At 41.8% G+C, this 11342-nt stretch overlaps 1 pseudogene; it reads left to right on the top strand.

Moving 5' to 3' along the window:
- Positions 1–1145: 1145 nt before the first annotated feature.
- LOC102829490 overlaps positions 1146–11342 on the top strand; it is a 52428-nt pseudogene continuing 42231 nt past the window's right edge.

The following is an 11342-nucleotide window of genomic DNA, read 5'->3' on the forward strand; positions in this document are numbered from 1 at the left end:
AGACAGCGTCTCAAAAATCAGTCCGTGAAAACCATACCAAACACAGTTCTACTCCAACATACATGGGCTTGCTATGGATAACAGTCAACTTGACAGCAACTCATTTATGTTTTAGAATAATATAATGAAACATTTACAGGTGAATTAATATGATGCTTAGGATTTGTTTCAAAATTATCGAAGGTAGGAAGTAAAGTGGGTGAGAGAATGGATCAAACAAAATTACTGATGAGATGTTAATTGTTAAAACTGGGTGATGGGCAGATGTGAGTTCATTCTACTATTCTCTCTACTTTGGCATATGTTTGAAATTTCCTAAAACTTTCTATCATTAAAAAAAATTCTAAACAAGGTGGGTTTTGTCAGATAAACTACAGGCAATTGTACAAACACTGCAGAAAAATGCAAAATGGTATTTATATGTGAGTGTTCACCTGTGCCTACTAAAGAGAATTACATATTTGTTCCTTTAGCCTCCAACAAAACACTGCCAAGTCCTGCACCATCCTCAAGATTGGACTGTAGGATGACTCAGGGGCAGGCTTGCAGGGCATACCCTTTGATTGTTTGATGATGCATGGAGGGGATTGTAACCATGGCAATGAAATGATATACGATAGAATGAAAGTAAAGCTAATGTTCTCCCATGTAAACTATCACGTAATTCACAATAAAAACTAAAAAAATAAATAAATAAAAAGTGGATTGTGGATTGGATGGTTGTGATTCATAGGGTTTTAATTGGCTGAATTTTTGGAATAAACTATCAGGCTTTTCTTCACCATCTATCCTGGCTCAGAAACTTCACTGAAACTTGCTGAGTTTCCACTGACACAAGTGGTGGTTGGCTCTGAGGCATATGAGCTGGGGGTGGAAGCCAGATGACTTGCATGGATGAATTCTACTACTTAGATATCCAACTCTTGAAGAAAAACAGTCTTTCTAGCTAACAGAAAAAAAGCCATAGAGTGCTGAGACAGCGAAATGTCTGGAATCTAAAGAATTATCATATTATTCAGTATCTGGTGGAAGAAAACCAAGAAACTGAGACTAGTTACTGGGGACAATGTCTTCTTCAAGATGCTCTTAAAAGTTCTTCAAGAATATAGATTGTGCTAGTTGTGGTGGTCCCCAAGACCAACACCATGGACTTTCAGCACCAACTCAGGAGCAAGACTGGGATCCATGATGTGCCCTCCACAGAGAGCAACCCAGAACACTTGAGAGCTGGCCGTGGAGACCATGGACATCAACAAGGGCTCATATTTCATGCAGAACCACCTGGTCTCCTGTGAGTGCAACTCTGTCTGACGTTGCACAAGGAGGACAGCTATCTAGCGCACACCTCCGGAAAAACCTGCCCAGAGCGCTGCCAAAAAAGGCCCAGGAGAGGTGGCCTGGCCCAGCCTGCACCCCAGAAGGTCGAGGTCGAGGAGAAGAAACTTGTGAGGATGTGAAGATCGGCCGCCTGGGCTACAAAGTGACCAAACAGAGGGACACAGAGGTGGCCTGCAGAGCTTGCTCTTCCAGATGGACTGCCGGGAGATCTCTGCGGGCATCATGCTGTGTCACTGGTTCATGTCCGCACTGTTTCATGAGTAGGGGATCAAGCGGCCAGACAGGCTCTGGCAGTTCCTGCTGATGACCACGGAGCCCTTTGAGATCATCGGCTTCAAGGTACCCAGCAGAGAGCTGGACTAGGCCGAGGCAAGTTCTGTGTCCAGTGGAATCAGGAGACCAAGCAATTCTTCCTACAGTTCCACTTTGAGATGGAGAAGTCCCCAGTACCACCCAACCTCCATGCGGAGCCTTCCACAGGGTGAAGCGATCCCCGCCTCCCATGATGAACAGAATGTGTCCACGCTACCGCTGCCTGAGGCCTTGCCTCCATCCCCACCTGGCGCTCTGACCCTGCTACTGCAGGGCCTGTACCCTCTGGTCACCCCAGGCTCCTTTCCAGCCCCCGGGGTCCAACCCCCAGCTCAGGTTGTTCACCTACCAACCTCTGGGGTCCATTCCTCCTGCCCCAGTGGGTCCATCCCCCAGCTCCAGGGTAACACCTACCGACTACTGGACTTCACCCTCGGCCTACGGGGGTTCACCCACCTGCTCCTGCTGTTCATCCCCAGGTACCTAGAGTGCACCCAGAAGATTCAGGAATTCATCCCAAGCTCCAAGCAGAGGTCCACCCTTAGGTTCCACAGGTCCACTCCCAGCATCCAGGGGTTCATCCCCAACCTCCTGGGGTATACCCTCCAGTTCCTAGGGTACACTCTCAAGCCCTGGAGTGTACCCCCAACTCCCATGCCCCGTACTGATGGTCAACTACACTCTGATGGTCCTGGAAACCTCCTTCTTGAAGGTAACTTGAGGGGTGTCCCCTTCCTTGCGGGGTGGCCCTTCGTCATGTGTGTGACTAAGGAGAGATGTGTACTGTTTTTATAGAGGGCTTTGTGGAGTCCTGAATATTCAATACAATCTCCCATGCCCTGAAAAAAAAGAATATGCAGTGAAAAAGAAAATCTCTAGTTAATTAAAAAAAGAACAAACAAGGAAAACAAAAAACAAAACCAGTCCAGCTGTTCCTTGAATAGAGTTGGGAACAGGAGATTCAGGAGACAGGTAAAAATAATGGTGGCTTGCAGTGGGATAGCTGTGGTACAGATAACAAAAAGTAGTATGATTTGGCTGAGTTGGAAGTAGATTCAACATTCTTGCATATACAAGTGATTGTAGGTAAGTAAAAGATTATTGCTATAAGATCATTGTTGTTGTTGTTAAGTGGCGTCGAGTCGGTTCCGACCCATAGCGACCCTGTACAGGGTTTCCGAGGCTGTAAATCTTTACGGGAACAGAAAGCCTCATCTTTCTCCCACGGAGCGGCTGGTAGTTTCGAACTGCTGTCCTTGAGGTTCGCAGCCCGATTGGTAACCACTACGCTACCAGAGCTCCTTTAAGATAATAGAACTCTTTATTAAACCAAAATATCAAATATGAAGGTACATTTTCTAGACATCTTCTCCATCTAGGTTTATACATTTCTGAAGTCAGTATTTCCATCTCTTTAACAGTTCCCTGAAGAGTCCTGAACTCTGATTTTGTTAGTGGTGGTTATGTGCCATTGTGACCCTGTACAGGGTTTCTGTGGCTATAAATCTTTATGGGAGCAGAAAGCCTCATCTTTCTCCTGCAGAACAGGTGGTAGTTTTGAACTGCTAACCTTACGGTTCACAGCCCGATTTAATAACCACTACGCTACCAGAGCTCCTTACTCTTCGATTTATACAACATCAAAACAGCTTTGGTATCCTCAAGAGATTGAAAGCCTGCTCCTTTGAATGTTCTCAAAGTTTGGGGACTGAAAAGAAGCCTGAAGAGGCAAGATAATGGCGATAGAGAGGATGGGGTAAGGCTTCCCAACAAAACTCTCATAGGCAGCCTTTGCTACACTTAAAGGAGTAGGTGCGTTGTTGTGATAAAACAAAGGAAAAAAAATTCTTCAGGTGCAACTTTCCTGACCTTGTTCTCACCAATGAAATTTAAAATTTTCTTGAAACATTTTCATCATAAGCCCCTGTGATAATCCTGTGTCCTTTGAGAAAACCTAGCAAGATCAGCCGTTTGGAATCCTCCAAAGAGTTGCTATAATTTTCTAAACTGATCTCTCTGCCTTGAATGTAACTGGCCCAGCATATCCTCTCAGTAGAAGCTGTTTTCACTGAATCTTTCTTTGATGGTAATCTAAGGAGACTAAGACAAGTGTAGTAGCGAAAGAAGTTGCAGCCATCCACGAATCACAGAGACATGTTTAAAGTGCTTTGTTTGGAATAAATCTATGTGACTACAAACTGGGACCCTAGTAAAACTACTTTTTGACATCCCCTCATATTATTTGGTGTGATTCTTGTTAAGTGCTGTTGAGTCGGTTCCCACCCATAGCAACCCTGTATAGGGTTTCTGAGGCTGTAAATCTTTACGGGAGCAGAAAGCCTCATCTTTCTCCTGCGGAACCACTGGCAGTTTCAAACTGCTGACCTTGAGGTTAGCAGCCCGACTCGTAACCACTATGCTACCAGAGAAGTCAGGAATTAAAAGAGAAATCAAGGATGAGCCCTACCTGTGGGCATCGGTTCTTAAGTAAATGAAAATGCCATTTTATTTGGTGAGGAAGTTACAGGGCAGTGAGCAGAGATACCAGTTAAGGTTTAGAAAAATACCAGCTACTCTGTGCATACAGGTATGAAAAGTATAATATAGGAATGAATATTTTATACCACTTTGGAAGAACTGAGGAAGAGAGATCAGAAAGGCCTACACTGGAAGTCAACAAGAATAGATCTCAACTGAAGATCTCAGTTTGATACATGGAAGCCAGTGATTTTCACAAGCTCACTGCAGAGCTTCTACAATCCTCAAAAATCTCTGAGACGCTCCAAGCAGTTGTCTCAGTCTCTAGTATTGAAGTGGAGAAAGGTGAGGCTTTCTGCTCCTGTAAAGATTCTGCTTCCTTTGGAAGCAGTTAATCTCCCAGTTCCCCCACGTATCAGCCTGCAAGTACAGCTTCAGGCAACACTTTTTGCTGTTAAATGCCATTGAGATGGTTCTGACACATAACCATCCCCATATAGGGTTTCCTAGGAGCATCTGGTGAGCTTAAACCACCAACCTTGCTGTTTAAACCAACTTTGCAGTCCAGCTCATTAACCCACAACACCACAAAAGGACTCCAAACTGCAACTTAGTTCCTGCCTTCTCAGGGCTGTGTAAGTTTCTCTCATGAGGACATTCTAAACCAGAGGTATTCAAGAAGGAGAATCAAGATTTCTGTTTTATTCATATTGTTGAGGTGTTTATTAGAAATCAAGGGAAGATATTGCATACACACTAACCCATTGCCATCTAGCCAATTCCAAGGCACAACGATTCTATAAAGGGTTGCTGAGACTGTAAATTTTTGCAGGAGCAAGCAGCAGCATCTTTTCTTCTCAGAGCTGCTCGTGGGTTGGAACCTCTGACCTTGTGGGTTAACTGCCCAATGTCTCAATGGAGTACCACCAGGGGCTCCTTAGATACTTCATTGGTACTTAAGATATATGAGACTAGAGAGAATGGTAAAGATTTGAGCTGGAGACACACATTTAAGAAATGCAGATAATATTTGTATTGGTGGTGGTGCTGTGGAGTTGGTTCCAACTCATAACGACCCTGCAGGGTTTCTGAGGCTGTAAATCTTTATGGGAACAGAAAGCCTCATCTTTCTGCCACGGAACAGCTGATAGTTTTGAACTGCTGACCTTGAGGTTAGCAGCCCTATTTGTAACCACTATGAAACCAGAGCTTAGTTTTCTACTATTGGCTAACAAATTACCCCAAACTTAACTGACTTAAAGCTACATCCACTTATTAGTTTACAGTTTTATGCATTAGAAATGTGGTCTGCCAAGACTGGGTTTTCTACTCAGGAAGACTGAAATCCGTGGAGCTTATTTATCATCTAGAAGTTCTGGGGAAAGATCTGCTTCCAAATGCATTTGTGATGTTAATAGAACTCAGTTTCTTGTGGTTCAGGATTGAAGTTTCTATTTACCATGATGGTGGTTGGGTGTTGTCATGCCCATTCTAACTCATCGTGATCTTACATAGGATTTCTGAAGCTGTAAATCTTTATGGCTATTTTCTTTTACCACACTTCTTCCATCTGTATGCTGAACAAATAATCAGAGAAGCTGGGTTCTATGAAGAAAAACATGACATCAGGATTGGAGGAAGGCACATTAACAACTTGCGATATGCAGATGATACAACCTTGTTTGCTGAAAGCCAACAGGATTTAAAATACTTATTGATGAAGATCAAAGACCACAGTCTTCGGTATGAGTTGTACCTCCATGTAAAGAAAACAAAAATCCTCACCACTGGACAAATAAATAACACCAAGAAAAATAGAGAAAAGATTGAAGTTGTCAAAGACTTCATTTTGCTTGGATCAACCATCAACACTTATGGAAGCAGCAGTCAAGAAATCAAATGATGTATTGCACTGGGCAAATCTCCTGTACAAGACCTCTTTAAAGTGCTGAAGAGCAAAGATGTCAGCTTGAGGACTAACGTGTGCCTGATATAAGCCATGGTATTTTCAATAACCTCATATGCATGTGAAAATTGTATAATGATAAGGAAGACCATAGAAGAATTGATGCATTTGAGTTATGGTGTTGGAGGAGAATATTGAAAGTACCATGGACTGCCAAAAGAATAAATAGATCTGTGTTGGATGAAGTACAGCTAGATTTCTCCTTAGAGGTCAAGATGGCCAGACTTCATCTCTCATACTTAGGACATATTATCAGGAGGGGCCAGTCACTGGAGAAGGACTTTAGTAAAGTGGAGGGGCAGAGAAAAAGAGGAAGATCCCCAATGAGATGGATTCCCATGGTGGCAGCATCAATGGGCTCAAACATAGAAATGATTGCGAGGTTAGCCCAGGATTGGGCAGCGTTTCGGTCTGTTATGCATAGGGTCACTGTGAGTCGGTACCAACTCAATGGCACCTAACAACAACAACAAATCTTTATGGGGTAGAAAGCCTCATCCTTCTCTCACAGAGAGGCTGGTAGACTTAAACTACTGATCCTGAAGTTAGCAGTCCAATGCTTAACCCAACTATGCCACCAGGGCTCCTTTCCTTACCTTGCTGAGTGTGGACTGAAGCTCCTCTCGCCTCCTTGTAGTCACTTGAAGTCCTTGTCATGGGCTCCCTTCCTTCTCAAGTCAGCAGTAGTTGATCAGATCCTTTTCATCCTCTGAGTCTCTGACTCACTCTTCTGAGACTTACTAGAGAAAAAGCTCTTCTTTTAAGGGGCTCATCCGATGAGTTCAGGCGTACCTGGGTAATTTGCTGATCCAAAAGTCAACTCATTTGAGATATGGGATTCCATCTGTAAATTTGTGTTTGATCGAACTGCTGGGAGAAGGTGTGAGTATACCAAAAGCTAGAATCTCAGAAGATCATTTTAGAATTCTGCCTACCACAAAAGGCCAGGGGTAGAACACTTTACTTAGAGGGTGAGTGAAAATAGAGACAGGGATGAGTCATTGAGCATTCCAATATTTAGAGGGTAGAAAGAAGAGGATGATCTGATAGAGGAGATTGAGAAGGAGCAGTTAAATGGAAGGAGGAAAACCTGAGCAGTCCTGAAAGTCAACTGAATATGCTTCAGTAAGAGAATACGCTCAACCTTGTCAAAACAGCTCACAAGTTAAGCAATTTGAGGACAGAGAAATCGATTTAACAAGGTAGAGTTTGGTGGTGGTTGTTATTAAAATAATTCCCCCCCCCCCCAGTGGAGTCAGGGGAGCCTAAATAAAACTGGCTCAAGAGAATCGGGGATGAGAAAGTAGAAACAAATAACATTAATAATCATTGGAAGATGTTTCTTATTGTAAATAAACTGGCTTGTGATTTTAGACATCAATCACATTTACATTTGATAATATGATAGCATATCTAAAAATAGACCCTCTTCCCACCAGTCTGACCTAGATTTCTGGCCAATAAGTTAAAACAGAGCATATGTATCTGAGTTATGTCTACTGGAAAAGAGAACATTTATTGTTCTTACTGTGTTAAGATTAGTTACATAGGAAAACCAACAGAATTCATCAAAAAATATCTTGGAACTTATAAGGAATAACAATAAAGTGGTCAATAAGATACCTACTACATAGTGATAAATAGATTATACCAATTCAGTTGTTAATTGGAAAATATAAAAGAAAATTCCATCTGCAATAACAACTCCATGTGTATGTGTGTATATGTGTAGATACATGTATGCATATATATGTATGTGGCTAATATACATACTTCGAAATATTCAAGATAGATGATGTAAAATTGTTGTTGTTGTTAAGTGCCATCGAGTCCATAGTGACCCTATATAGGGTTTCCGAGGAACAGCTGTTGAGCTTGAACTGCTGACCTTGCAGTTCAAACAGCTTTGCAGTCTGGCGCATTAACCCACAGTGCCACACCAGGACTCTGATGTAAAATTATGAAAGCATAAATATTTTCTGAAGAAAGAGGGAAATGAAAGACGATTAATTAAAAAATAATAAAATTCAGATAGAAAACATTCAAAGTTGGTGGTAGGGGATGGTATCAATAGCATGGTCAGATGAGTTCTCTTCTTATTTTATTATTATTCTCTTTCACTGATATTATTATTGATTTCCTGTGATTGGTAACTTTGTCTCACAGGGTTTAAATCAATGTAGAATTAAAGACTTAACAATAATGACACATAAAGTTGAAAAAGATGTAAATAGATAAAAGTGTTATGAGATCCTTGCAGTTTTGGGAAGTGGTAAAGTTACTAATTTCAGATTCTATTAAGTAAATAAGCATCCCTGGTGATGCTGTGGGTTAAGCCACTGGGCTGCTAATTAATGTTGGTAGTTCGGGAGAAAGATAAGGTTGTTTAGTTCCGTAAAGATTTGCAGTCTGGGAAATCCTACACAGGGTCACTAGGGGTTGGAGTGGACTCCATGGCAGTGGATTTGGTTTGGTTTCATTAAGAAGATGATGCATTCTAGGGTTGTTATTGTTATTGATGATGTTGTTATGTGCCATCATGCTGGTTCCAACTCCCAGGGACCCCATGCGCAATAGAACAGAACATTGTCCAGTCCTGTACCATCCTCACAGTTGCTTTGTTTATGTTTGAGCCCATTGTTGCTGCCACTGTGTCATTCCATCTCATTGGGCATCTTCACATTTTTTTTTTAATAACCACTCTAGTGATTTATTCCTCCTGACAACATGTCCAAAGAAGAAGAGAAGAAAGCTCACCATCCAATTTTTAAGGAGCATTGTGTCTACTTCTTCCAAGACAAACTTGTTCTTCTGGGAGTCCATATTATTTTAATATTCTTCTCCAAGACCATAATTAAAATGCATCAGTTCTTCTATGGTCTTCCTTATTCATTGCCCAACTTTCACATGCATATGAGGAGATTGAAAATATCATGGCTTTGGTCAGGATTACCTTAATCCTCAAAGTGGCATCTTTACTCTTGATGTCAAGAAGTTTAAAGAGATCTTTTGCAGCAGATTTGCCTACTACATTACACATCATTTGATTGCTTGACTGCTGTTTCTAAAAATGCTGATTGTGGATCCAAGCAAAATAAAGCCTTTGACAACTTCACTGTCTTTTTTCCACTTATCTTGATGTTCTTTATTATTCCAATTGTGAGGATTTTTGTTTTCTTTACATTGAGATACAATCCATCCTGAAAGCTGTAGTCTTGAATACATTAATAGCTACTTGCCTCCAGCAAGTAAGCTTGTGTCATCTGCATATCACAGGTTGTTAATGAATCTTCCTTCAATCTTGATGCCATGTTCTTCTTCATATAATCACTATACAGAATGACTAAATACAGCGAAAGGATAGAACCCTGCATCCTATCTTTCCTGATTTTAAGCCATTCAGTATCCCTTTGTTCTGGCCTAATGACTGTTCTTGGTCTATGGGCACAATGAAGAGTTCTGGAATATCCATTCCTAGAAATGGTATCCAAGTTTGTTATGATCCACACAGTAGAATGCCTTTGCATAGTCAATAAAACACAAGTAAACATCTTTCTGGTATTCTCTGTTTTCAGTCGAAAGCCTTGTGATGTCAGCAATGATAGACCTCATTCTGAGTACTCTTCTGAATTAAACTTGAATTTCTAGCAGCTCCGAGTCGATGTAGTGCTGCAACTGATTTTTAATTATCTTCAGCAAAATTTTACTTACATGTGATATTAATGATAGGTAGATGATTTTGTGCATTCTACTGGGTCACCTTTCCTCAGAATGGGCATAAATATGATCATTTACAATCTGTTGGCCAGGTAGCTGTCTTCCAAATTTCTTCATATAGATGAATGTGCACCTCCAGCACTTCACCAGTTTGTTGAAACATGTCAATTCTTGGAATCTAGTTTATCTCTAATGCAGCTTTGATACCATAAGTTCTTGATCATATGGAACATTAGGAAATGGTTGAACATTGACCAATTCTTTTTGGTACAGTGCCTCTGTGTAATACTTCCATCTTCTTTTTTTGTGTGTGTTAATTATGTGATAGTTTACATGGGAGAACATTAGCTTTACATTCATCCTATTGTATATCATTTCATTGCTATGGTTACAATCCCCTCCATGCATCATCAACCAATCAAAGGGTATATATAGCCTGCAAGCCTGCCCCCCATGGTCATCAGAACACAGTCCCTCTCCCTCTCCCTCTCTGGGTCTAGAGTCCCCAGCCGCTCCATCTCTCCACATCATTGTCTCTGCTTCCATCTCTAGGGACACTGCTTCTCTGGGTAGGGTCTCATATTCCGCTCTCTCCCTTGATGGTTCCAGAGACCTAGGTTCCTGGACTGCATAGTCAGTCACTCCCCTCCTTTTGCTACAAAACGTCCACCTTTACATTTCAACCCTCGCAGTCAGTTCTGACAACAATTATTCACCATTGTACCACAAGGGACCTATCCCCATCTCCTTTCATTAGCCCCGCCCAGACAGATTGGATACTACTCAGTGGAGATTCTACCTTCCTCCATACCCTCTGGATCTAGGCTCCCTCTTGAAAGCTTGTAAGCCAGTCACTTCTTGCTTTTGTAGCCTCCCCATTTTGGCTAGCCAGTGTCCAAGTTGTCCAAGTTCCCTGTACTTACAAGCTTTCTATGGTGACATTTTTGACTATTCCTTTCTCACCCCTTTCAAGTGTCTATTTCATAATGGTATGCTAGGGAAACCAGATTCAAAAGACAACCAAGCAACTTAAAAAAATTCCCCCCCTTTTGCCCACTCCAACCATGTCTCAATCCCTTTATCCCAGAGCCCTGTTGTTCCAAGGTTGTGCATACATCATTATTTACCTCTGTCTCACTTAGCCCATGCAAACCTGCCTGTTTTCCCATCCACCTTGTTTTTCCATTCCCCCCTTCTTGTGTATTGCCCCCCTCCCTAGCACCCAATATCCTGTGTCTATTCCCTTCCCTGTACTCCACATTCCCCTCCCTCCCCTAACCCCATCTCCCACATCCCAGTAACCAGCAAAGAATCACCCTCCCTCCCTTTAGTATGGGTTATTTTTCATAGTCTTATATAGTAGTGGTCCTATGCAGTATTTCTCCTTTTGTGACTGACTAATTTCACTCAGCATAATGTCCTCAAGGTCCATCCATGTTATGTGATAGCTTACAGCTTCCTTGTTGTTCTTCAAGGTAGCAGAATATTCCATTGTGTGTATGTACCACAATTTGTTTATCCATTCTTCCAT

This window comes from Chrysochloris asiatica, unplaced genomic scaffold (assembly GCF_000296735.1).
Source record: "Chrysochloris asiatica unplaced genomic scaffold, ChrAsi1.0 scaffold00006, whole genome shotgun sequence".
NCBI lineage: Eukaryota > Metazoa > Chordata > Mammalia > Afrosoricida > Chrysochloridae > Chrysochloris > Chrysochloris asiatica.